Source organism: Herpailurus yagouaroundi, unplaced genomic scaffold, assembly GCF_014898765.1.
Source record: "Herpailurus yagouaroundi ecotype Mexico unplaced genomic scaffold, PumYag 182, whole genome shotgun sequence".
In the NCBI taxonomy this organism is placed as follows: Eukaryota; Metazoa; Chordata; class Mammalia; order Carnivora; family Felidae; genus Herpailurus; species Herpailurus yagouaroundi.
In genome coordinates this window covers 16,743,232-16,770,209 of record NW_024412413.1, presented here as the reverse complement: position 1 = coordinate 16,770,209, position 26,978 = coordinate 16,743,232, and the positions used below count along the sequence as shown (strand labels likewise).

The 26,978-nt window shown below is 41.6% G+C and overlaps 1 long non-coding RNA gene across 1 annotated transcript; it reads right to left on the bottom strand.

Annotated features, from left to right (window-relative positions):
- Window positions 1-2,868: 2,868 nt before the first annotated feature.
- LOC121040488 (uncharacterized) lies at window positions 2,869-15,735 on the bottom strand. The gene is made up of 4 exons (XR_005795331.1): window positions 15,493-15,735; window positions 7,961-8,073; window positions 6,404-6,584; window positions 2,869-3,820 (listed from the first exon to the last, which is right to left on the bottom strand). It is a non-coding gene; the product is annotated as an uncharacterized LOC121040488 (long non-coding RNA).
- Between the last annotated feature and the right edge of the window lie 11,243 nt (window positions 15,736-26,978).

Sequence of the window (26,978 nt, the reverse complement as noted above, 5' to 3'; positions counted from 1 at the left end):
AAATTTTGACAGATACTGCTGAGTTGCCTCCAAAGGCCATGCCTATTTACATTCCTGTCTCTAACACGTTTTTTATTATAGCCCACATAAGACAGGTAGGTTCTAAGTCAAACACGGATGGACTTGAGTGGAAGTAAAGCCTGGTGGTCAAGTGCCAGATACTGCATTCGAATCTTAATTCTACCTCACAAAATTTATGTGAATTTGGCAAGTCACTTAACCTCTTACGATCTGGTTTCTCCAGGGTAAATGGGACTATAAATTGTACCTAAATCATGGGTGGTTGTGACCATGAAATGAGTTAATGTATGTAAATCACTGAATCTTGTTACACTGAATCTTGAGCCATTTCCAGTGTTCTCCACTCTTTTGCTTCATGCCTGTCTTTCTGGTGTGTCTTTGTCTTTTCACGTTTGTCACGTTGTAGTCAGTTACAAACCCAGTTTGTGTTCCCCCAGCAGCTCCTTTTAGCAAGCTGAAGTGAAGAAGTGACTTCAGATCTTGGGTTGGTTATTAATAAACCTGTAAACTTGTACAACTTAGCTGATCTTTTGGAGCCTTGTTTACCTCAGCTAGAAAATAGGGATCATTTCTGCATCAGGTCGGAATCCTTCTGTTGCAAAGGTGAGGGAATTCATCCCAAACAGAATTTAGTGGCTCACAGTAAGTGGAAAGGCTGCAGATTCCCCTTTTAGGCATATTTCTATTAGTGACTAAAAGGCCATCCCAGGACCCGATTTCTTTTGCCCCCTTTTGATTCTCCAGTTTTGACTCCATCCTCAGACTTCAGGCGGTAGCGAGCTGCCTGTAGGTGGTCCATACCTTACACACCTCGGCTTTGTCGTCCCAAGGAAAGCCTGTCCGCCTCTGTCCCAGCATTCCCCGCAGCCTCACTGGGTCTCTCTGAAGCTGATTGGGTCTTGCACCTGTGCCTGAACCAATCACTAAGTGTAAGGGAGTGAGAGGCGCTGATTGGCTTAGGCTAGATCACATGATCCACACTTGCGGAAACGGAGCTGCCCTGGATGCCTTCGACTGAACGTGGGAGGAGCACACCCCATAGTGGAGCTGTTGTGTGTTGTTAGAGAAAGAGAAAATAGATGTTGGGAGGCAAACGACAAATGTTTGCGCTCATATCTCTTCTCCAACAAGTTTGTTGTGTGGGTGGTTAGGTGTAACGATGACTGGCGCAACTCCTGGCAAAGTGACACCTGCTGTACAATTAATGTCTGTATTCTGTCCATGTCTTCTGTCTGGTGATACTTTGGGTATTCCTGCTTTCTCTTAACGTTCTATTCTTTTGAGATTTTGTTCACTTTGCAGCAATCCCCCAATTTATATTTTTATCCCCAGCCTTAAACTCTCCACAGTTTTAATCCTGTATCTCTAGTTGACTTTTTATAAAAATTTATTTATTTACTTTGAGAGAGAGAGAGAGCACACACATATGGGCAGGGGAGGGGCCGAGAGAGAGAGAGAGAGACGATCCCAAGCAAGCTGGGTATCATCAGCACAGAGCCTGATGTGGGGCTTGAACTCATAAACGGTGAGATCAAATCAAGATTGGGATCCTTAAGTGACTGAGCCACCCAGGCCTCCCTCCAGTTGACTTTTGATCATTTTCACTTGGTTATCTCACTGCAGCATACAGTTAACACTCAACCCATCTTCTTGATCCTTAAATCAGATCCCCATTCCCATTTCTGCTCTTGGATTCCATACATGCATTAGGTAGGTACTGAAACTGCTTTGATTTTTGTTCCTTTCCGTGTTTGCTTGATGTCTGGGTCATTAAAACAACCTCTTCTGCTATGTGCTTGCTCACCCCTCTTGTGAATCCCGGGTCACTGAAGATGAAGTGATACACAACTGCCTGGTATCATTATTTGGTTTAAAGTCTTATAAACTGCCTGAACTTGAGTAAATAAACTTTTGAAGCCTCAGTTTCCTCACCTGTAAAATCTATTTTGCTTTTTTCCAGTGTCTTTTTGACTTAAATCACATGTTTCTTTGATAATGGATCTAACTTTTAGGGCAGTGTATGGGCAGTCAGGTTTGTAGGTATGTCTACTGGCTTGACTACCCTATATGATCTTTCCTATCCCATTTTATTCTAGTTTATGATTCACTTCACCTTTATTATTTTTTTTTTCCTTCGGCAGCAGATATTTTTGATTTAGAGAGTGTTGGCCAACCCTATAGAAATGCTACTTTCACACCTGTGGAATATCATGTTGCCTGACATTCACTTCTGTAGCACTTCTAATCCTCTCCGGCTCTGGGATATGTAATTATATACACCCCTTCCCAGCTCTGGCTGCTGCAGTCCCACTGCTGGATTGCTTGTCTGTTTCCTCTTCACCTTCCAGTGACCCCTGAAAGGGTTGTACCTGGGAGGTGGGTTTCTCCAGGCAGAGGCAGATGCACTAGACGCAAATACAGGCTCATCTATAGGAACCAGTGGGTGTGTGGTGAGTTACTTGTGGGGCTGGACTTGACTGTGAGTGGCTAAGCAACGCTACGTGAGGTGAAGTGCTGTCTGGCAGCAGAGACACAGGGAGAGCACCTGGTTGTACGTGCATTACACCTGCACCGTCCAATATGATAGTCATTAGCCACAGCCACATGTGGCGATTTAAATTAAAATTAATTAAAAATAGTTATGGGCGCCTGGGTGGCTCAGTCAGTTAAGCGTCCAATTCTTGGTTTCAGCTCAGGTCATGATCTCATGGTTCATGGGTTCTAGCCCTGCGTTGAGCTCTGCACTGATGGTAGGGAGCCTGCTTGGGATTTTCTCTCTCCTTCTCTCTCTGCCCCACCCCTGCTCATGCTCTCTCTCTGTCAAAATAAATAAAGAAACAATGAAAAAATGGTTGTAAATTTCTATTCCTTAGTCACACTTACCACATTTCAACTTCTCAATAGCCACTCGTGGCCACTGGCTTCCATTTTGGGCAGCACAGATCTAGAACAGTTCCATCACCCCAGAAAATTCTGTTGAGTGGTCCTGTTCTGAAGTGTGGCAACAGGAGTGGGCATGCTGGGATCTCAGTCAAGGTTGTCAGGAGGAAAAGTAGAACCCTGCCCCCTTGGCTGATAGGATGTGGACTGAAGAAACTGGCTTGGTTTCAGACGTGGCCCTGGACCTGGTAGTGTACAGCATCCAAGGAGCTTACAAATCCAAGTGACTCTCCAAGGCTCTGCAGGGAGGGTGGTCTAAGTGCAGTCTTGAGGGATACAGGCAGATGGGAGCTCCCCCCTCCCCCACCTCAGGAGACATGCCCTGTGCTGAGCACTTGACATAGATGATTTCATTCAACCTTAGGAGGAGATAGTATTACCTCCATTTCATAGATAAGGAAACTGGGCCACATAGAAGAGAGCCTGTGTATAAGCGCTTCTGTACTGCTCCATGCTGCCTCCAAGTCAGGCAGGAGAGACCTGAGCTCTGGGGGAGCAGGGGGCTGAGCTCTTGGCAGGAAGCCGGCTAGGATCAAGCAAGCTCAGATTGGGGTTGGGGCCAGCCCTCCTGCTGTCCAAGAGAATAAGGCAGAGAAGAGGAGGCAGGGCAAAGTTATGGCACAGGACAGACCTAACTTTGGGGGTGGTGGTGTTCATGGCTTGGGGTGCATGAAGACGCTGTAGTAATGTCTTGTGTAGATCGAGAAAAGGACTGCTCGTCCTCCAGGGCTAGGACTGGGTCGCAGCGCTGGCATGACCATGGACTCTGAGCGTCACACGGCCCTTCTGTAAATCCCACTTCTGCCGTTTATTTCTTTGCTGCAGCTGAGGTCGCCTCCCTGAATTTCAGCCTCCTCATCTGTAAAATGAATACGATAAGATGACATTTATTAGTATCATCATTATCCTTGTAGCCTCAGGTATGAATACCATACTTAGCATAACCTCAGTAAAAAATGGAATAAAATTGAATCTGGTGATGAGGGCTGGAGAATGTAAGGGCTGAAAGAAGAGTCCACTTGGATGGGAAGAAAGAGGCCTACTCAAGTCTACACTAGGGCAATAATTACAGGAAATTACAAAATCATTTCCTTCTGGCCCAACAAAGGCATTTGTTTCCTTTTGCTACTGGGAGTCTCAGAGATTTGTTCATCCATTGTAAAAATACCCGTTCGGTGCCACCATTTTGTGACCATTGGCTTTATCAACATTATGATCTATGTTTACCTGGTGAATTCCTTGGCTCAAGTTAGAAATTACCAAATTATCATTGTCCTCTAAGTGGGGATAAAATGCTGTACCTCTATGCACAGAGTGGTTTAAAACCATTTGGCTTAATTTAGTTAAGCAATAAATTATTTTGAAAGTATTCAGTTTCCAAATATTAAAGCCAAATTTCAAATTAGTTTGTCTGTGTAGTCCTAAGAATTGGTGCATGGAGGCTTCCCCAGACCCATATTCTGGCTGCCTGGTGATGCTGGTGGGCTTCTGGCTTATCCTATGTATATATCTTGGGGTTAAACTCGAGATCAGAACTATTGTGATCAAGGTCTCCAGCATTAACAACATTGTCAACAAATATAATTGTATGCCTGTCATGGATATGGATGCTAGCAACTTACCTACCAATACCACCTACCCAATACATAGGTGTAACCCTAACCCAGTTCCCAGGCTAAATACCAACTGCTTCCAGCAAACCCATGTCAGGGAGTTTAGTTATTAAATCACACAGCCTGATAAACTGAGCATTTGACCTCGCAAAAGGTGAGGATCCTTGCAATGAGTCCCTCAGTTGAGCTCTCCAGGCATAAAGCTAAAGACAGAAAATATAGATCCTGGATCTGCTGTCTGGTGTGTGTTTGTGTGTACATGTGTGTGTGAGATGTATGTGTGCATGCATGCATGTGCATTAGCAAGGGAGAGATGCACCTGTCTCAGGACTCAGGCTTGGAGTCTAACTGAGTTGCAGTTCACACAGTCCTTTTACCCTATGACTGTGTAGATAACCTTTCATGAAGAAACTGAAGAATTTAACACCAAAGGTGTTCAACTTCTTAAATATTTTCCAAATAACTTGAAAACCAAGTTTTAGTTTTCTCTCTGCCTGAAAGGATCATCTCCGTTAAGGTTTTGGGGAAAGAAGAGAGGGTGAAATTGGGCTAGGCTGTCCCTTATCTGCTCTGGAATTGTCTACTAGTAACTGTATTCTTCTGCTGATTCCAGTCATGCTGGTCCCTGCCTGAGCAACAGGGTCCAGAGCCCTAGCGAGGATGCTGCTGTGTTCTTGCAATGGCAGCTGAAGGGCGAAAGTGGGCAGGCCATGTATCCTATCCCTGTCTTCTGCTTTATTTTATAGAAGCCTGACCATTCAAAGCTCTATCTGAGCATCAGACTGCAGTGCAGGACTGAGGGAAACTAAGAAGAAAATTCTTGAAATTGTGTGCTGATTTTAATGTTCCTGTCCTAAGGAAAAGTCCCCCAGGGAGTTCAAACTCTTTACATGCTGTTGATCTCTTGTGGGCATCCCTATTTCCTAACATCAATCCTTTGTCCCAGGTCAGGGCCTCTCTGTGAGTACCTTCTTCCTCTGCTGTGTGCTCTCTGTTCGACTTTCAGAAAACCTCTTTCTACCCATGGCATTGATCTGTCCTCTCCAAATGAGTCATTTCCTAAGTCTGACTTATTGAGATAAATTGGCCTGAAGTGTTGCTGCTGTGGTCAATCCACAGTTGTCCTTTGCTATTGTGTTTTTGGTACAGTCTGGGTAAGAGTGGGGTTGTAGGGTTGGCTGAGTCTGAATACTCTAAGCCTCATGGTGAAGTCCTTGATGAACCCTGGGCACCTGAAGGGAAGTATTGTTGGAAGTGAGTTGTAGCCTTGAGTCTTTCCTCCCGCTGACTGGCCAGCTACTAATTGTTGGGACCTCCTTCTGCCTCCAAACACTATATACAGATCCAAACACACACACACACACACACACACACACACACACACACACACACACACCCTTCCCAAGGACCAATGTGGATTCTCAACAATAGTATAGTCAAAACACACATGATTGCAAAACATCTCTCTCAAGATGGCATTCCTGTCTACCTCCCTCAACTTGCTTTCAAATCATGCCACCTCCAGCTTACTGGGAATATGAAATATGCCTATCCCTGAATTGCACAAAGATCCAGGAAACTTTGGGCCCACTTATCTTCTTAGGGGCTATTTTCCAATCCTCTCTTTATGGAAAGAAAATCTGACTGGGTTCATTTCTCCAGCTACATGATTGTGTCCATTCACCACCACAAAGATCTGGTTTTTAAAGAATCCCAATTCTAGTCTTATTAGAAATGCAGTTAGGTGTTTTGAGTTCATATTCAGCCATTACTAACTTGACATAATTCTCCAAATTACCCCAATGTATTAAAACTGTTACTGCACTTACCAACAAAATAGTCCAGCTGAGTGTTAAATAACATCACCGGCACCAACAGTACTTTCACATAGATTATGATCTCATTTGATCCTTATAACAATCCTGGGAGGTGGCCAGACCATGTACTTTCATTCTCTTTTTATAGATGAAAAACTGATGTTCAGAGGAATGGACTCTTCAGATCTCTTCGCTAGTAAAGTGACAATTTAATGGCAAATAACTGATCGAATACTTTTGCAACTATCCCAAGAAGCATTCTCTGTTTAACCTAGAGCAATGACCTTCCATTTCTTCATAAAGCAAACAGAAATGATTTTGCAGATGAGCTTAGGGAAGATTTAAAATGCAAAAAGTGTTGTGGTGGAATTTGGCTTTTATTTTTTGCCCCGTAAGGACCCCCACCCCCCACTGTTCATATTGTAAGAGAGAAAGAGAGAAAGAGAGCGAGTTCAGCTGGCTGATCTGTGAGCTGTTGAAGCTTTTGCTTAAAAAGGAAATCTGATCTCTGTCTAAGTGGCACTAATGTGTGGGCTGAGAGCTGCTACTGTAAATTCAGCAAGGGATTCATTAATGCCAGGAGCCTCTTAGAGTGCTGTGGATGGGTGACCTCTGAAATAAAAGCATAACCAGCAAAGATAAGGCTTCATGCATGATCTACAGGGCTCTGTTTCTGGTGATCTTCAAGATATCTTAAGCCAGGAGTATTTAGGACCAGAAAGCCAGGAGTTTGGTGGGGAGGGGAAGACCACCCAAAAAGATTAGATGATACCACACAATAGATTCTTGGCTTTTTGAAATTCTTTGGCAAATCTCTCTCCCCCCACTCCCACCCCCCCCAACTCTTCCCTTTGCTGGGAATAGTTTTTGCACTTTTCTCTTTGGTGGGAAAAATAAGCTACTGTTTTTGAAATGACTAGGATGCCGTCAGTAAGGCTCACGAGCTCTTGATGGTAGATGAGCTGGAAAATACATCAGAAGCCTGCTGGGAACCTCAGTTGTTGGGGGGTGTCACACAGCTTTGTAGGATTCTGATTTTGACATGAGGTATGGGGTTGGGGTGTTAGGCGGCAATGGCTCTTCTAAGACTAGCTTTTGAGAGCTTCCTCTTATGATCCCGGAGCTCTCCTGACCACGGGGCATAACTGTTTTTTGTTTTTTTTTTTTTTTTGCTTTGTTTTGTTTTTAATGTTTGTTTACTTATTTTGAGAGAGAAAGAGATGGGAGAGAATGTGAGTAGGGGAGGGGCAGAGAGAGAGTGAGAGAGAGAGAACCCCAAGCAGGCTCTGAGCTGTCAGCACAGAGCCCAATGTGAGGCTTGAACTCACGAACGGTGAGATCATGACCTGAGCTGAAAACCATGAGCCAGATGCGTAAGTGACCAAGCCACCCAGGCGCCCCAGGGCACAACTGTTTTCATTGCAAATCAGTACTCTGGATTTGGATTTCAAATAAGCTATTTAAAAAATTAGGCCCCCCTTCCCCAAAACTACTGTATAGGTTTTCTCAGGCTGCTATAACAAAATACCGTAGGCTGGTGGCTTAAACAACAGAAATTTCGTTTCTTACCGTTCTGGAGGCTGGAAGTCCAAGTTGGAAGAGCCAACAGGGTTGGTGTCTGGTGAGACCTATTTCCCTGGCTTGATGGCCCATTTTCTTGTTGTGTCCTAACATGGCTCCTTCTTTGGGCAGAGAGAGAGAGAAAAAGGGAGAGAGCGAGAGCGAGATATCTATGGGGCTTCTTCCTCTTCTTTTAAGGACAGCAGTCCTGTTGGATTAGGTGCTCACCTTTATAACCTAATTTCACCTTAATTATCTCCCTAAAGGCCCTATCTCCAAATAGAGTCACATTGGGGTTTAGGGGTTCAACATATGAATTTAGGGGGACACAGTTTTTAGTCCACAATAAGTACAAAAGGATATACACATATTGTAAACCATTGAACAATGTTGAACCATAACAAGAAAATGTCAACTGTCTTCTCTCATTTTTGCCCGACCAGCCAGGTGACCAGTTGGTATGTATTTCTCACATCTTTCCCTTCCTGGTGCAAACACATGGCACACTGTATTTTTGTTTTTTTTACAGCAGTGATGTTACATTGTATTTACTACTTTGCAACTGCTTTCTATTTGACTAACATTAAACTGATTTTTAAAAATCCTGTCGAAATTTCCCCTGGGCGTCTATGACTATTGAACAAGTGTTCCCAGCTGGAGTTTGGGACTTATAAAAGTCTGTGGATAGAATTCACGAGGTCTGTGAACATGACTGGGAAGAAAAAATGCATCTTGATTATCACTCACCTCTCACTGAAATTTAGTGCATCTTTTAATTAGGAATATAGACAACAAAGCATAGTTATATTTTCAAGAACCTCAGGTATTTTTATATCACATCACGGTTTTGCAGATATCTCAGAATATCCTATATGCTTTATATTAAAATAATTACCGGATATACTACTGGATTGTAGTAGATCTAATGGTTTATCTAGTGGGTTATTTAATGGGTTACTAAAGATGCACTTACATTACTCCATTGCAAAATTTTAAATACAATCTTTTTGAAGACGTTTCAATACAATTGTTTTAAAGAAATTATCCAAAGTTATTATTTTTTTCCAAACATTTAAAAACAGGATTTTGAGAAGAGACCCATAGACCTTACCAGTTGTTGAAGGAATCCATGGCACAAAAACAGTTAAGAACCCTTGCTATAGAGATATGACAGACTGAGGATGTAATATTTTACTTGGAAGCCAAAAGAGATGTGGAATGTGGAACAAAACGAAGTTTTTAATACCCAGCCAGTTTGAGAGGTTGATAAAGGATAAGAACACATCACATGATGGGAGCACTGATTAGACCTGTCCCTGCAATGTACACAGTGATTTGTGTCCACTCATTCCTTTGAGTTTTATATAAATAATGAGAATTCCAACTGCCATTGGTGAGTATCTACTGTTAAAGATGATTTTCAAAGAAGGTAAAATCATGACTCTCATGTAGATATGAAATAATGCATGAAAAAGATTTTATTTAACTCACAAATTAATAAGAGTGACAGAAGCAATGGGAGAACTGAGACCTTCTACCCTTATAATTACATTGGACACTGAAAACCAAAGCCACAGGTCACTGTCTGCATTAACATGACTTTGTGTTATTTTCCTGCCTTCATTAGCATGATCTATTCCCCCAGGAGTCTGTTGCCCAAGCAAATGGTTTGATTCATTGCACGAACTTCCTTAAAAAACCATCCTAAGATTCTTTGAATTCCTTGTATTTAAATTCTCATGTTGCTGCTTCTACCAATCCTGGACTGTTGTTTCATGATCCTTACTCAGTCCTAACCAACACTTTGAAAGATCTGTCTTAAATCAAACTTTCAAATCTCAATAAATTCTGACATCACATTTTCTTCTCCACGACACCGCTAAACTTTGTGACATGGCAGTCCCTCTTAGTGCAGTAATTGCAAGCTCAACTTTGACATATCAAGAAGTTGTGTTGGTGATATATGGGGAGACAGCTTTCGACAGATTTGGAGGTCTCACTGAGATCCAGTTGGGACCAAGATCTCACCATCATGGCCAATGCCCTGGAATGGGAAACAGAATGTCCCTCTGAGGTCCTTTGAGCCTTCTGTTTGGAGACTTTCTGACTGTGATGACGGGGTAGGCAAATAGACCTCGCATTGGTTAGAAACTTTTATCTCTTTCATTCAACTCTGAGATGCTGAGTTTATTTCTTCTCCTAGGATTAAGAAACCGTCCTTAGGTGCCAATATTTGAAAAAGCACATATATTTTTTTTGGTGGAAATCTGTCTGTCTCTCTGTTCTTGTCATTTTTGTTGTGCATCAGTAAGAGGAAACCCATCAGGAAGAGGATTGGTGCAGGCCCTGAAGTTAAGCTCTTTCCTCAAGCTGGTCCTGGGGACTGAGAAGTTTAGTTCAAATGAGGAGCAAACTTCCAACTGCCCCCATTTCTCAACTGGCATCAAGAAGCATTCCAAGACATTCAGATTCAAAAATCTCTTCCTTTCTTTTGGCCAAAGCAAAAGAAAAACTGAAAGCTGTCTCTCTTTCAGATCCTCTTGAATCACAGTGTGAACCTTCCCCAGTTCTATACTCTGACATCTCTCTCAGCTGCTGGCCTCCCTCTGATTTGCTCCTCTTCCCCACTGGTCTACCACAACCTCTTAAACTTCAATGGTCTCTTGAAGTTAAGCCTCCCCAGAACAGGCAAAATCCCTTTCTGTTGATTTCAAGCCCTGGTCTCAAGTCTGAGCTGAGAGCCCAGTCAGGATAGGAGAAATTTGCAGAAGAACTTAGAATAAGTTTATGAATATGTAATGCAGGACTCACTGGTCTATCTATATCAATGAGTGTTAGTGGGAGTCTCAGATGCTGAGAAATGGATGGAGAAAGCGGGATTGGAAGCTCTCAATAATGATTTAAAGGACCCTGAATTTCATAGGGCATCAGAGAGGTTCAGAAAAACTCTACGTGCTGGATAAGGTCTTTTGGAGTCTATCCCACAAATCTTCCCTATGCAAGTGGATCAGATGCTAATCTAGTCTCAAGTAGAGAAAGGATGAGGATTGTGGAGAACCCAGGGATAGGCCTGTTCCACCTTTAGGCAGTATTCAGCAGAAAATCTAGAAGCAGATGTGATCCCCCACTCCTTCCTCATTTTTTATAAATTGGTATTCAGCCAGAAATTGAGTAGCAAATACATAAGCATGGTCTAGAAAGGAAATAACCCTATGCCAGAACCCCAACACTTGTGGAGGACTTTGAAAATAGTGTAGAATGAAAACAAAGTAGAAACTGGAATACATTTATAGCCTTACAGATAAAATATCTAGATGCTCCCATCTCAGTCATTCAGCTCCAATGGAAGGAGTCTCTTGATAAAGATAGTTATAGATATTGTAAACAGAAACAACTCTGGGAAAAGAATTGCCATGTCTCTGGTAAGAAAACAGAGAAAATATGTAACAGATGAGATGACTGACTGATGAGGGGCTCAGAAGGATCTGCTGAACAGAAATTTCTCTAAAGATTAAATGAGCTCTTCTGATTGCTTTACATCAAATAAGCGCTGTATCAATGGAATATTAAAAAAATCCCAGAAATTAAGGAAATCGAACTGATAACTTTCAAAATGTTAAACAGAGTAGTCTTATGGAAATTTAACTCAAAAGTGGTTTAAGAGGCCAAGTTCAAATATATTAAGTCAGCTTTTGGAAATGAAATGAGTTTATTATTTTTGGCTTAATGCAAATAATTGTCTTCCCTGATTTACCATGGTAAACATAATAGGAGTTTATGATTTTATTCTACTTGGGTATGTTCTTAAATTTATACAGGGTTTATTGTACTAATCAAATAAACTAGCATTATTTCTACTAATGCTTATAGTTATGAAAAATAAAAATTTGTGTTGATTTATTCTGAAAATTTAATTTCAACAGAGATTATAGTTTGTAATACATCAGCTGGAAGATTCATTTTCAAGAACTTTAGTACTGATATTAAATTGAGTTAATTAATGGGTATTCATTGAATGGCTAGATCCTTTCTTTCTTTCTTTCTTTCTTTCTTTCTTTCTTTCTTTCTTTCTTTCTTTCTTTCAAATTTAAATCCAAGTTATTTACCATATAGTGTAATAATGATTTCAGGAATAGAAGTCAGTGATTCGTCACTTACATATAACACCCAGTGCTCATCCCAACAAATGCCTTCCTTAATGCCCATCACCCATTTAGCCCATGCCCCCACCCAACACTCCACCAAGAACCCTCAGTTCTCTGTATTTAGAGTCTCTTATTGTTTGTCTCCCTCTCTGTTTTTATCTTATTTTTGCTTCCCTTCCTCTATGTTCATCTGTTTTTTCTCTAAAATTCTGCATGCGAGTGAAATCATACGATATTTGTCTTTCTCTGACTGACTTACTTTGCTTAGCATAATATACTCTAGTTCCATCCGTGTTGTTGCAAATGGCAAGACTTCACTCTTTTTGATTGCTGAATAATATTCCATTGCATATATAGGCCACATCTTCTTTATCCATTAATTATCTGATAGACATTTAGGCTCTTTCCATACTTTAGCTATTGTTGATAGCGCTTCTATAAACATTGGGATGCATGTGCCCCTTTGAATTAGCATTTTTGTATCCTAGATCATATATCTAAGTAAGAAAGAACAGTGAAACTGATTACTAAGCATAATTTCAAATTTATATACTTTTGCTTCTTATTTTTATATACTATCTTTGGGCCTGTTCATTAATGTGCTCATTTTTGCCATGTTGAGAAGTTGTATGAGGGATATGTGTGGCTGTAGAAAGTCGTGTTGTGTGTATTCATGGGCTCTTCTGGTCTGCTAAAATGCTGATTTGGGGTTATCAGCAATTATCCACAGTCCTCTTTCTGCTCTCACCAGTTTTCTCTGTGAAATAGAAATTTCTTTGATTAAAAGTTGTAATTAAATATACCTGATGTGTCCTTACTGCAGCACTCTTGGCAGAGAGGTCCACATCTGTATGCAAGATAATGAGGTGTGATTTTGTTAAGGGAAAAAGGATATAATCTGTGCAAATGAGTCTGAAAAGCTTTAAGATATGTTAAAATCCTGACAAAATTTGCTCAATTTTCTTCCTTGTTTTACTGTTTATTGCTTTTACTTACAATATAAAGGCTTATTTATTTATTGGCCCATTGGCTTGTCCTTTAGGAGAAAGAGATCAGTAGATCTCTCTCTACTCCAGGGGAATTCTGAATTTGACTTGCCTTAGGCCTCTTCATTTCATGCTTCATGAGAAGCTTGGAAAGTTGGGGGAAATCCTGCATGCTGTGGTTGAGAGAACTGCAGACAATTTAGACAATGCCACTAATGCCACTTAAAGGGTTCAGAATATGCTACCCCAAAATATGCCACTTTGGCACAAGAATAATTTTGAGCTGAAGGCAATTGAGAAATAGCAGACACAGGAAGAACTCTCTGCCCTTTCTCATTCTGCCTAAAAGCAGTGCATATATTTCTTGTTGTGAAGGGGACACAAATTTTCATTTGTGAAAGTGTTCCTTCTTCCGTGCCAAGAAGAGGAGACTGACTCTTATCTGCATACCTTACTAAGGAAGTCTTATTTACCATGCATTTCTTAGTTACATTTTCACAACTTACCACTCTCTAGAGCCCAAACCCCCTTCCCTTTGTTCTGTCACTTCTCCATAATCTATCACCTTTTGTTAAGAGGATATATAAGCTCCCAGGTCTAACCACTTTTTTGAGGTCTTCATTTCTTTTCTATGATAGCATTTTTTTGAGGTCTTCATTTTCTTTTCTATGAAGACCTCCATGCATGGAAAAATAGACATATTAACATCAAATCACATTGTATGCTTTTTCTCTTCTTAATTTGTCTTTTGTCAGTTTAATGAGCAGGCCCCAGATGCTAAACCTGAGAGAGTAGAAAAAAAGGGTTTGTTTCACCTACATCATAGATCTCATCCAGAGGATTATGAAAGTGGACACGTGGTTGTTCAAAACAAAGCTAACTCGAGGAGGGATATCTTCTGTTTTAGAGGAAGAATATCATACTTAGATCTCTGCAGACTTCTCTTAGATCTTTAATGTTACTACAGAAAATCTTGGAAATAAATAAAGAAGTCAGATCATTAGGTAATTTGGAGGTAATTCTTCCAGGAGTTTGCTGCCCAGCCAAATAGTGTGATTGTCCATTCCCAGAGCTTCCTAGAGAATCTTTGAATCTTTTGCCTTGAGGTCCTCACCTTTCTGTGCCCACCAATCCTGGACTTTTGTACCACAATCTTTACCCAATACTAATCAAACCCGTGCTTTGAAAAGCTGCTTTACATAAAACTCCAATTCTTAATAAATGCTGACTTTTCCCCTCCTTCCCCAGAGACACGGCCACAGATTTGCCAGGTGGTATTCTCCTTTATTGCAGCAAGCAATAAACTCAACTTTGTCTTATCAAGAGATTGTGTGTGAAATATGGGGAGGCAGCTTCTGATGGATGTTACAATTGCTTTAAAGGCAAAGTCAAAATGCAGACACTTTTACAGATTAGAAATAATGAAATGAATTTGCAAATGACCGCAAAACTGTCTTTTTAAAGGGAAGGGCTGGTTATCCCTCCACCAGACAGAATTTATTTGCATGTCTATAGACAAAAATTACTTGCATTGCTATCAGTTATGTACAATTTACAGAGCCATTAAAAAAAAAAAAAAAGAACTCAAAGGCAATGAAAGCTGCAGAGCCCTCATAGAATCAGAATCAGATGACCCGGAAGGATGTGCTGTAGACAATGCACAGTGCTCTACTAAAGCACAAATTCTTCCCTAACCTACTAGGTGCCAGGTATCTAGTGAGGTTCTAGGACATTTCCCAGACATTATTGTGTTTCATCTTTACTACACCCTACAAAATCGAATATTACAGTTTCCTCTTTTCTACTGAGGAAACTAAGGCTCAGTGGAGTTTTTCAAAAACCACAAAAATGCTCAAATAACATGTGCAATAGATATTTGGTTAGTGAAAACGTCATATGCAGAGAGGAAATCTTGCACAAATCTTTGAATGATGGAGAGAGAGAGAGAGGGATTCCTGAGTATCCTATGAGATGCTGGGTACTATCCAGTTCTCGAACTTGAGTCCCTTAATTTTATAGTGGTCTGCACCTTTCATTGTCTTTGAGCTATTTCATAACTCTGTGAGTTGAAAAAAACCTCATAGTAATGTCAATGATTCTTGTCCACATTCAGCGCAAATGAATGTTTGGCAGAGGAAGCCACCACTGCATCTATTAGCAAATGCATTTCAGCATTTCTGAAATGTAGTCAGCACTTCTGATTGCCTACATATGTGTCTGCTCTTTGACTTCTCCTTTGAACCAGCGTAAGAACTTAGGCTTCCCTCATTAAATGATGAATAACATAGAATCTTTGACATGGGTTCATTTTATATATGTGTGAGAGTCATGATTTTTATCTCTTCAAAAATTCCTGTTAGCAGTTTGAAATGAGTTTAGCCTTTCATTAGTTGGCTTTGGGGGTACTTACTGTTTCAGGCCATGGAGATGATTAGCGGCTCATCTGAGGCTCTCCTTGCTCTGAAATTATTCGATTTTATGACTACATACCTGGCATTCCTAGAGTTGCATGTTAAGCCTTCTGTTGTTTTCTTTCTAGAGCTATCTGATAGCACAGGCTGTCCGTTAAATACAGTCTGAGCAATTAGGCCTAGCTAATGTCTTCCTGACTAGGATGCCAGGACAAATATCTAATGGTAGCAAGTGAGTGAAAATAAATAGGGGCCAATTAATAAGGACTAATTTGGTGTTACAATGGAAACAGGGGCAACTGAATGCATTCTAATTCCAGTAAATGTGAGTTCACTCCAAGGATGTTAGAATTTCAGATACATTTAACTGTTTGAGTCCTTGGAAACTTTTGCAGACATCACTAGAACCTTGGGTTGTAAAGTTGTCTGGATTTTCACATGTCACCTTTGTTAACTTGTTTGTGAACTTTGTAAACTTGTAAACTCCTGCTATGGTGTCCTGAGATGTGCATCATTCATTACTCAGAATAATGTATGAAAATTGGAGTTCTCAGCTTCCAAGCATGTGTTCAGAAGAAAGAGTTTTAGTCATGGCCCTCTTTGCTATAAGTGACAGAAAACCCAATTCAAGCTACTTTAAGCAAAAAACAAAAAACAAAAAAACAAGAAAACCCTCACCCCCCAACAAGCAAACAACCCCCCCCCCCCAAAAAAAAACCACCTTAAAGACCGAAAAACCCCAAATACACTGTTGGGTCACATGGCAAAAGTCCTGGTGCAAGGTGAGTTCAGGTACAGTTAGATAGATCTAGGGGTCCAAAAATGTTACCAAAACCTGGTCTTTCTCCTTCTTTTGGTTCTTCTTCCTCTGGGTTCACTTCAACTGTCAGAAACCCTTCCTTCTGATGGCCTCAGACCATTCCTGTCTTACAACTTCACTTCCCCAAAACCAATGGAAAAGAGTCCAGCTCTCAGTAGTTCTTTCTTGGTTGTTCAAACCAAAGTGTCAGGATGATCACTGATTGGACCGATTGCCACAGCTTGGGTCATACGCCCATCTCTGAACCAATGAGCATGCCTAAGAGGGTGTGATGTTTTGATTGGCTAGGTTGGGGTCACATGTCCAGTGTTGTAGCCACCAGTGGACACCCACCTCCGTATTCCAGGGGAGCACAAAGAGTGAGAGTGGAGTAGGAGAGACATCCTAGAGGAAAGTCAGGGAATTTGGCTACTGGGAGCCCAAAACACCAACACAGGAATATTATTACATGTTGACTGATGTCCTCAGGTTAAAATGCTTGTCAAGTGGCAATACTTCTCGTGGGCTCTGACTGTGGAACAGCTATGTTAACTGGTATCTAAAATATCCAGTCATTCTACCAATAAACACTTATTGAACATTTACTCTATTTACTGGCTCTAAACTAGATGTTGGGGTTACAGAAATAAAAATAGTCATTGCTGGCCGGGAGAGTGTAACATTATTGTTATTTTATCATCAGGGTCCTTGGTCATTACACATCTGCTGAGAGTATAATTTGGAGGAAAATCTGCTGATGGGAGTCTCTGGAGAACTTGATGGAGATGATGGGTGTTTAAAGCTCTTGTATACAATCTATTCATATCCCATATTTGCATTTGCCTTGTATTTTCAAATTTCCCTCTCACTTAGTATGTCTCTACTGTCTCTTGACCATTAGTAAGTCACAGGTAGTCCATTAGGAGATTGTTGCAGAGAAATACTTCAGAGAGTTATTTCTGATCTGTACATTGTGACACACACCGTCTGTTTATGTGGTAAACAGCGAGCTGCTATGACATCATCTGTGGTGCAACATCATAGTGGAGGCTACCAGCCATCCACTCTGTTGTCAGATGGATGGATCACTCTGTTGTCATTCACTTCACAGATTTTTCTCAATGTATTTATCATACCATCAAAAAAATGGATGGTCATAAAAATTTTATGAGAAAAAATTCCAGGTTTGTGTGATTTTGGCATTGAATAAGGAATTGCTTTGGTAAGGTAGGGGTCATGAGTGGTAAACTCAAGACTGACGGCAGTAAAGTGTAGGGATGAGAACACGGGGCCATGCAGTTCTCCAACAGAGCACTGCACACTGGTTTGGTGGTTGAGGAAGGCTTCTTGTAGAAACTGGAGGTAATGTTTGAAGGATGAAGGGGAATGAACCAAGAGTGCAGAGATTAGTGGATGTAGTAAATTCCTTAAATTGAGAGAGAGCAAAGTTTTAGAAGATAATGTTCATATTTTAGAATGTACCTGATGGTATGCAAATGACTTAAGTGAGTTTGGTCACTTCATATTTATAGCAGTTTTGTAAATTCCGAATTGTGTTATCACCATATTCAGATGAAGAAATGGACCACCCCCTGAACTTCTCCTCCTGTCTCACCACACACACAGAAAGATTAGGTAAGTTGCTCTAAGCCACACCACTAGAACAGGCCAAACTGGGATTTGAATTCAGGGAGTTCACTACACAACCTCTTAACTGCTGCATACAGAAGTTTCTGGAAAGAAAATTGCTACTATGGCTGAAGCTCAGGGAGCTAAGAGAAAATAGTATGAGATATGGCTGGAAAAGTAGTTGGGGGCCGGGCAGTGGAGGACCTTATAGGCTGAGGTGAGAATTGGGCCATATGAAGACTTTGAGAGGTTTTAGCAAGACCATGATGTGAGTTGATTTATTTTTTGAGAAGATTACTCTAGCTGGTGGGCTGAGAACGAATTGTAGCGGGCAGTACTTGAAGCAGGGAGATGTGTTGGGAGGCTGCTTCAGTGGTCCAGGTGAGAGCTGATGGCTCACTGAACTGAAGTGATGGCAGTAAAAGCAGCCATAAATGGGTGTATAAAATAGATAAATAAGGTATAAAATTGCCTGGGTTTGGAGATTGATTAGGGGGAGAAGATAGAGGGCAGGGTCATTGGTATCTGGCTTATGGAACTGGATTGATATTGGCACTGTCTACTGAGTTGGGGCCACAAAAGGAGACTAAGTTGTGGTGGTGCTATGGCTTGCCTGATATGTATTCCCTCCTACCCAAATTCATATGTTGAAATCCTCACCTCCAAAAGTGATGGTATTAGTAGTCGGTGAGGCCTTTGTATATGATACTTTCAAACATTTCCGGGAAACTAAGGAATATAGTGCTGTTGGTTGGTTGCTCCTAATGTTGCTGTCAAAGTAGTGATAAGAAAGGATGATCTCAGGGATTTGAATTCCCTGAGAGCCTGTAGGTTTGCCTTGAGGGAGAGCCTGATCTCTTGCAGGAGGGCTAAAATCAGCCAAATTTTTTCTTCCTTTTTCCTATGACTTTATGCTCTGCTGGCTTAGAGGACTTAGTTCCAGAGAGAGGAATGCTTCCACAGGGAGACACAACAATGATTCCATTGAACTGGAAGTTATAATTGCCACTTGGCTGCTTTGGACTCCTAGTGCCTCTGAATCTACAGGCCAGGAAGAGAATTATGTGCTGACTTGGTGATTGATCCCAACTACCAAGGGAAGATTGGATTACTATTCCACAGTGAAGCTAAGGAAGAGTATGTTTGGATTATAGGAAATCCCTTAAGGGATCTCTTGGTATCACTGTGTCCCATGATTAAGGTCCATGGAAAACTACAACCCAATCCAGGCAGACCTAGTAGTGGCCCAGATTCTCCAAGAGTAAAGGTTTGGGTCATCCAGTCAGGTAAAGAACCACAACTAGCTGAGGTACTTGCTGAAAACAAAGGGGATATAGTATGGATAGTAGAAGAAGATAGTTATAAATACGAGGACTGTAATTGTCATGAATATTTCCTCCTTATTTTGTGTCTATATACATATATTAAGTAAATGTCTTTGATCTCTTTCCTTTCTTGTTCCCTTATCATGTAACTTAAGATATACTGACTTTATATCATAGTATTTAAGTGTTAACTTATGCCATACTATTTTAAGTTTATAGGGTACCAACAACAACAACAACAAAGCAGTAAATGTCACTCAAGGATTTACCTTCTCTTCTGGGGAAGGGGTTAGTGCATTTTTGGCTGTCCACAGGATATTTGCATCATGTTAGGCAGAATTATGACTTTGTTAATGTCTTTGTTTGGAGCTTAAAAATGGTTTAAGCAGGTGCATATAGGGGTTACGTTGACAAGGGGTTGCAATGGTTAATTTTGTGTGCCAACTTGACTGGGCTGAGGTAAAGAATTATTTCTAAGTGTGTCTGTGAAGGTGTTTCTGAAAGAGATTAGCATTTGATTCAGTAAACTGAGTAAAGAGATCTGTTTTCCCCAAGGTGGGTGAGAGCTGTTTGGGGCCTGAATGGATTAAAGAGGCAAGGGAAGGGCAATTCCTCTCTCTCTCTTCTTGAACTGGGTGGGATGTCCATCTTCTCCTGACCTTGAGCTTTGAAGCTTCTGGTTCTCAGGCCTTCAGCCTTGGGCACTTATACCAGTTTACCCATTGTCCTCCCCCACAACCCCAGTTCTTAGGCCTTTGGACTCAGACTGAATTATTTCACCAGCTTTCCTCGTTCTCTAGCTTGAGACAGCAGATTGTAGAACTTCTTGGCCTCCATAACCATGGGAGCCAATTCCTATAATAAACCTCCTCATATATATCTATATATGGTTGACCCTTGAAAAACTTAGGAGTCAGGGGCGCTGACCTCTCATGCAGTCAAAAATCCATGTATAACTTTTGACTCTCAAAAACTTAACTACTGATAGCTTACTGTTGACTGGAAGCCTTACAGATAACATAAACTGTCAATTAATACATATTTTGTATGTTATAGATATACTGAATTCTTACAATAAAGTAAGCTAGAGAAAAGCAGATGTTATTAAGAAAATCACAAGGAAGAGAAAATTCATTTACAATACAGTAGGTATTTGTAAAAGAAAAATCCACGTATAAGTGGACCCGTGCAGTTCAAACCCATGTTGTTCAAGGATCAACTGTATATCCTGTTGGTTCTATTTCTCTGGAAAGCCCTGACTAATACAGGTAGATAAGATGTTGGATTACATCAGGGACATGTTGAGTTCAGGTTCCTCTGAGACGTAAAATTGGCAGTTACAGGTATTTGTCTGGAACTCAGGGCAAGGCCAGAGAGCTAAACCGCACATTTGGGCGCTATATTAGTTTTTAGGCCTGCTGTAACAAATTACTACACACTTGGCTGCTTAAACAACAGAAACGTATTCGCTCATAGTTCTGGAGGCCAGAAGTCCAGAGTCAAGGGGTCGGCAGAGTTGATTCCCTCTGGAGGCTCCGAGGCAGAATCTATTCCATGGCTCTCTTCTAGCTTCTGGCGACTGCTGGTGATCCTTGGCTTAGGGCTGCATAACTACAATCTCTGTCTTCAAATGGCTTTCCCCTCCGATGTCTCTGTATCTTCTCCTTCTCTGTCACTTATAAGGTCACCTATCACTGGATTTAGGATCCAAACTAAATACAAGATGATCTCATCTTGAAATCTTTAACTTGATTACATTTGCCAAGAGTCTATTTCCAAATAAGGTTACATTCATAGATACTGGTTAGGATTGGACATATCTCTTTGGACTCCTCTTCAATCCATTATAAGTGCTTATCAGTTTAGAGATGTTATTCATACCTTGGAGCACGCATGCCATCGCTTCAAGGGAGAATTACACAGGAAGAAGAAAAGAGGGTCCAAAGCAGAGGCTTAAAGATCTCCATTATATAATGGGTGGGTAGAAATGGATGAGCCTACAAAGTAGAATAAAAGGAAGGGGCCAGAGGAGTAGAAGGAACACCAGGAGGCAGAAGGCAGAAGAGTGCATTTCAAGAAGGAGGGAGGGAACAATGCCTACAAATGGTCACCAAAGAAGTGCTAGGTACTGGGCTTAATGTAATATTCATTATTGGCCTTTGATGTTGCTAATCTTTTAAGAGCTAATGTTATACATTTGTTCTAGGTTGTTTTTGTTTGCTTGAACTTTAACCAGAACACTAAATAGAATGTTAACTTTATAGCAAGTTTAGTCAGACAAACACATATACGTTCATACAGAAATTTTCTGTACTCTTTGTTTTTCTTTTTGGTAGAGACGTTCCAAATAGCTCATCACCTGAATCTTCCTGACTAAGATTTAATTTTTATGTAGTAAGTCAACTTTATCCTTCAACTTTGGAGTGCACTACAGTATAGCCTTGAATCTTGCTTGCAGTGACATTTTTGAAACAACCCACTTCTTTTAGTGCCTTTGTTGTAGAATGATTTTACCAGGAAGAAGATGCGTTTCAAAATATATAGGGGAGTGCCTGGGTGGCTCAGTCAATTGAGTGTCCAACTCTTGATCTCAGCTCAGGTCATGATCTCAGGGTTATGAGATTAAGCTGTGTGTCAGTCTCCACTCCGGTCATGGAGTCTGCTTGGTATTCTCTTTCTCCCTCTCTCTCTGTCTTTGTTCTCTCTCTCTCCACCAATTTCTAGCAATATCACTGAGCTCTTAATAAGACTTAACATCATGTTTCTTTTGAGATAGTGCATGAAGCAAAAATGCTTTGGCAAAAAATACCCCCATGTATTTACCAAATGAAATTCCTGGTTACTGGGTGGATGGAAAACTGGGTCTAGCTTTGTGGGGGAACACTATCTCTTTACAGGTATATTGGTGCTTCCTGCTTTTTACTGAAGCTTCTTCCTGGATGTGGAGGGACCCGATGAGGGTTAAGGAGCAAAGATGGGAGCTGGGGTCTCCATAGGCATGCCTGAAGGACAAAATCTGTTTGGCAGTGTTTGTGTAGGGAGTGACAGGGAAGAAGTTGAGAGAATCATGTCAAATTATGGAGAACCTTGGATGCCAAGCCAAGTTCAGGACCTCCCAGTGGAAACAGTGGGGTCTGTCCCAGAGCAGAAGAATCCTTTCTCCACTTCTATAGTTGTGATGCACTGTGGGTTTTCAGTGCAAGTATAGTAATCCAGGGTGTAATTATTTGTATTCTCTCTGGGCTAAGTTGAGAGTTTCTCCAGACTGAGGTCAGATTTTCATAGATCAACATGGGATTCCTATGCTAGGAACAGAGGAGAGTGGTTCAGGTAAAGGCAGCTGGTTCTGAGGTCTCGTGATGCTGCAGGCACTGTGACCCCCCAACCCTCACACCCATGGGCTTCACATCACATGGTGTGGCTCAGATCACATGGGCCACGATGGTGGAGGCCCCTGGAAGCCAATCAGAAGCGACCAGAGGGGTCATATTCATCCTCTGTGTATTTTTATTTCCCTACCTCTTTCAGTTCAGAGAAGCTCTGGAGAGATGTGTTCCTTCTGTTTTTATTAAGTTCTTCTGGTTTGAGGAGTGAAAGAGAAGGGGAACGGGGAGGGGGCTGTAGATGAGATGGCCTCCAGGCTGGGATTTATAAGAACATCCTTCCACTGGGTGATGTCTGCAAGAGGTAGAGGTATGGTTTCAATTCTGCTCTGGCAAGGCGGGCCAGCCCACGTTGCCAGCACATAGTTCTCTTGCAAGTCTCACACTGATTCGAGAGTTTGTAGACAACTTTGTACTTTGGGTCTCTGCCAGCTGTCCTGAAGAAACAACTCCCCTTGGCTTCACATTTTCTATCTCGCCCTCCCCACTCCTAACCAAAGTTAGAGAATAACAATTGTTTTCTTAGCAAGCACTACTCCTAAGTAAACCCAAGAAGGACCCGACAATGGTGCTTTTGGGACCAGCAGAGTCTTTTTCACCTCTTTGTGACTTTCCTTCCTTTGATGGCAGAAGAACACCGCCCCCAGATTTGTACTGCTGCAGAGACTGTCGGTGAGGAGAGGGTCATTGCACAAGTAGACGTCAGGCCTGGGGGATGGCATTTTGGTTTTTGTTTTGTTTTAAACTACTAACCGACTCTAGATTTTAAGTTTGTTTATTTTGTGAGAGAGAATAAGCTTGAGTCGGGGAGGGACAGAGAGTGGGAGAGAGAGAATCCCAAGCAGGCTCTGCACTGTCAGTGCAGAGCCCAAGGTGGGGCTGGAACCCACCAACTGTGAGATCATGATCTGAGCCAAGGTCAAGAGTCAGATGCTTAACTGACTGAGCCACCCACATGCCCCTAACTCCAGGGTTTTTTTTTTTTTTTTTTGTATTTAACTTGCCACCATATTGTCTGATGTATTAACAACAGAAGGAAAATAACGTATTTCTATTTTGTCTCTCTTATTCTCCAAAATATTTATTGAAAATGTAGCCAACTCCTGTAGAATCTGATTTACTTGTCCATGGACCACCCAAACCATCAGCCCCGCTCCTCCCTCTCCCCCTAATATCTCTTACGTAAGGACAGCTGAGTGTTGGCCCCAGATGGGGTATAAGGAAGGGAAAGGTGGCCGCCTCTCTGCCCCTGTGTCAGCACATTCTCAATCTGCATCCAGAATCTGTGTAGAGCAGGTGTGAGCATAGAACCCATTCGCTTAAAACAGAGACTGGCAACTTCTTCTGTAAAGAGTCAGATGGTCAATGTCTTAGTCTTCACAGGCTATGCTGTCTCTGTTACAACTGCTCAGCTCTGCATTTGCATCGTAAAAGGAGCCCTCTGTGTACGTGAGTGGCTCTGGCTATGTTCCAATAAAGACGTGTTTACCAAAATGGGCAGAAGGCAGATTTGACTCAGAGCTGTGGTTTGTCAGCCTCTAACTTAAAACCCGTCAGCGTTGCGCCTGTGCCCTCAAATTGAATCCCAACTCCTACCTGGTGTGCAAGGGGCATACTTTGGTCCCTCTCACGTGTCATGTACTTTCTGCTCCCTGCACTGCACTCCAGCCACATTGCTTTGTTTCTGGCCCTCAGACGTGTCTTACTTTCTCTCATCTCGAGAAATCCGAGCTATTGTGCAAGTTGTTCCTTTGGCCTTACACCGTCTTCCAACCCTCTCTCTCCTACACACATTTACATCTGCCTTACTCTCCAGATCTCAGTTGGATCTTTTCTAGCACATCTCCCTTAATCCCTGTGCATAAGTTAGGACTCTTGACAGCAAATGACAGAAACTAAATTTAGTTAAACTGAAGAATTGATATGGTATAGTTTGGCTGAAACAAATGATATTGTTTGGCTGAAATCAACAAACCCTGGGCAGGGCTAAGAGGAAGTGAGCTTAGGCATGACTAAAATCACAGACGCAATGAGTAACACAGTTGATGTAGAATGTTCTCATCTCACGGTAGACATGTGGGGGTGTCTCCTACATCGAGTGGCCTTCCAGTCTACAGCACACTTGAGAAACTGGAACAATGAGGGCCTTTGGGGATCAAAAAGGATGCCCAAAGGATTTACATTCTTCAGTAGGTACCAAGGGTACCAAGGGCATCACTGGTTTCTAATAATATCTAATAGCAAAACATATATGATATTTATTATATGCCATGCCCTGTTCTAAGCACTTCATGCGAATTATTTAACCTTGCAATAACTCTATCAATGAATGCTAATGTCATTACCACTTTATGGGTTATCTTAGTTATCTAATTAATTGTGCAGCCAAAATTTAGTGGCTTAATACAACAAACATTTATTTTCTCACAGTTTTTGTGGATCAAGCGGCCAGGTGTGGCTTAGCTGGTCTTTGGGCTCAGTGTCTCTTGTAAGTCTGTGATCAAGGTGTTGGCCAGGCTGCAGTGACCTTGAGGCTTGACTAGAGAAGAACTTACTTCCAAGCTACGTCATGTGGCTGTTGGCAGAGTAGACTCAGGGCCCCAGTTCCTTGTTGGCTGTTGACCAGAGTTCCTTGCCATGAAGCAAGTTGCCATATTGTGAACTTTCCTATGGAGAAACCCAGTTCTTTGCCATGAAGGGCTCTTCATAGGAAAGCTCACTATATGGCAACTTCCTTCACCAAAGTGAGTGCATGAGAAGAGTCAGAGACTGAGAAAGATGGGAGTCATAGGCTTTTGTTACCTAAACTTGGTGATGATGTCCTATTGCTCTTGCTGTATTCTGTCCATAGAAACAAGTCATGAAGCCCTAGCCCACACTCCAGGGGAGGGGATTACAGAGTACCAGGAGACAGGAACCTTTGGGAACCAGGTCAGTAGCTGCCTACCAGATAGATGAAGAAACCAAGGCACCAAAAGTAATGGATCTGCCCTAAGGTAACACAGTTAATCAACCAGAGAACCCAGAAATGAGGCCTAGGACTTGTGCTTGTAACCACCAAGCCATCCTGGGCAATTAGATTTGTATAAGCTCCCAGGTGATTCTAACGTGTAGCTGAGACTGTGAATCACAAGCCTAGCCTTCATAAGCTTCAGTGTGCACACAAATCATCTGTGTTCTGGTTAAAATGCTTATTCTGATTTGGGGGGCTTGGGATGGGGCCTGAGGTTCTGAATTTCTAACAAGTTCTGGGTGATGCTGATGTCACTAGCCTATGGACCACACTTTGAGTAGCAAGGGCTTGAAGGAACAACTCTGGGCTGAAAGTTGAGCATTGTTTTTCCACTTGTGATTTTTCCTCACATTGGTGGTAAGTGGGCCAGTCATTTGATCTTTCTGATTTTTAAAAATCTTACATTTATTTTTTCATTCATTCATTCATTCATTCATTCGCATTCAATGTTCAATAGCCATTCATCCAATAACAGCCAATACTAATTTTTTAGCACTTTTTTTTTTATCCTGGCTATAAATATAACAGTAATTCTTCTCTTTCAGGTTTGATGGAAATGTTACTTCCTATGGAAAGCTTCTCCCATTCCCAAAGACCTCACCTTCAGACCTGCTTACATGATATGTTTTGTGTTTCTGTCACTACTTGTATATTGCATTACAATTGTTCATGGATACTCCTCCCCCATTTGATGGTTTTTTTAAAAAGATTTTTTCAGTAATCTCTGCACCCAATGTGAGGCTCAAACTCACATCTCTGAGATCAAGAGTTGCATGCTCTACCGACTGAGCCAGCCACGTGCACCACCCTGCGGCCCCTATTTGATGGTTTTATGTGAATTTTAAAAAGACATCCTTTTTTCTTTTTTAAAAAAATTTTTTAATGTTTATTTATTTTTGAGAGAACAACACAGTGTGAATGGGGGAGGGGTGGAGAGCAAGGGAGGGGCAGAGAGAGAGGGAGACACAGAATCTGAAGCAGGCTCCAGGCTTTGAGCTGTCAGCACAGAGCACGATGCGGGGCTTGAACTCATGAACTGAGATCATGACCTGAACCAGAGTCTGGCACTTAACTGACTGAGCCACCCAGGTGCCCCATAAAGACATCCTTTTTTTAAAACTCTGTATGTTCATCTGCAGGAAAACTCAGCTAAATATTCAGGTCTGGGATGTATATGATGTTGATGATGGCCTTGAAGCTGTGCATTGTCTCTCACCTTTGTCCTTATCTGTCCCCCATGCTGGATATTGACTCTGCAGCTGGGACTGTGTCTGTTCCATCTTTATATCCCCCAGTGCCTAGCACAATGCCTAATATGTAGTAATCATGCAAAAAG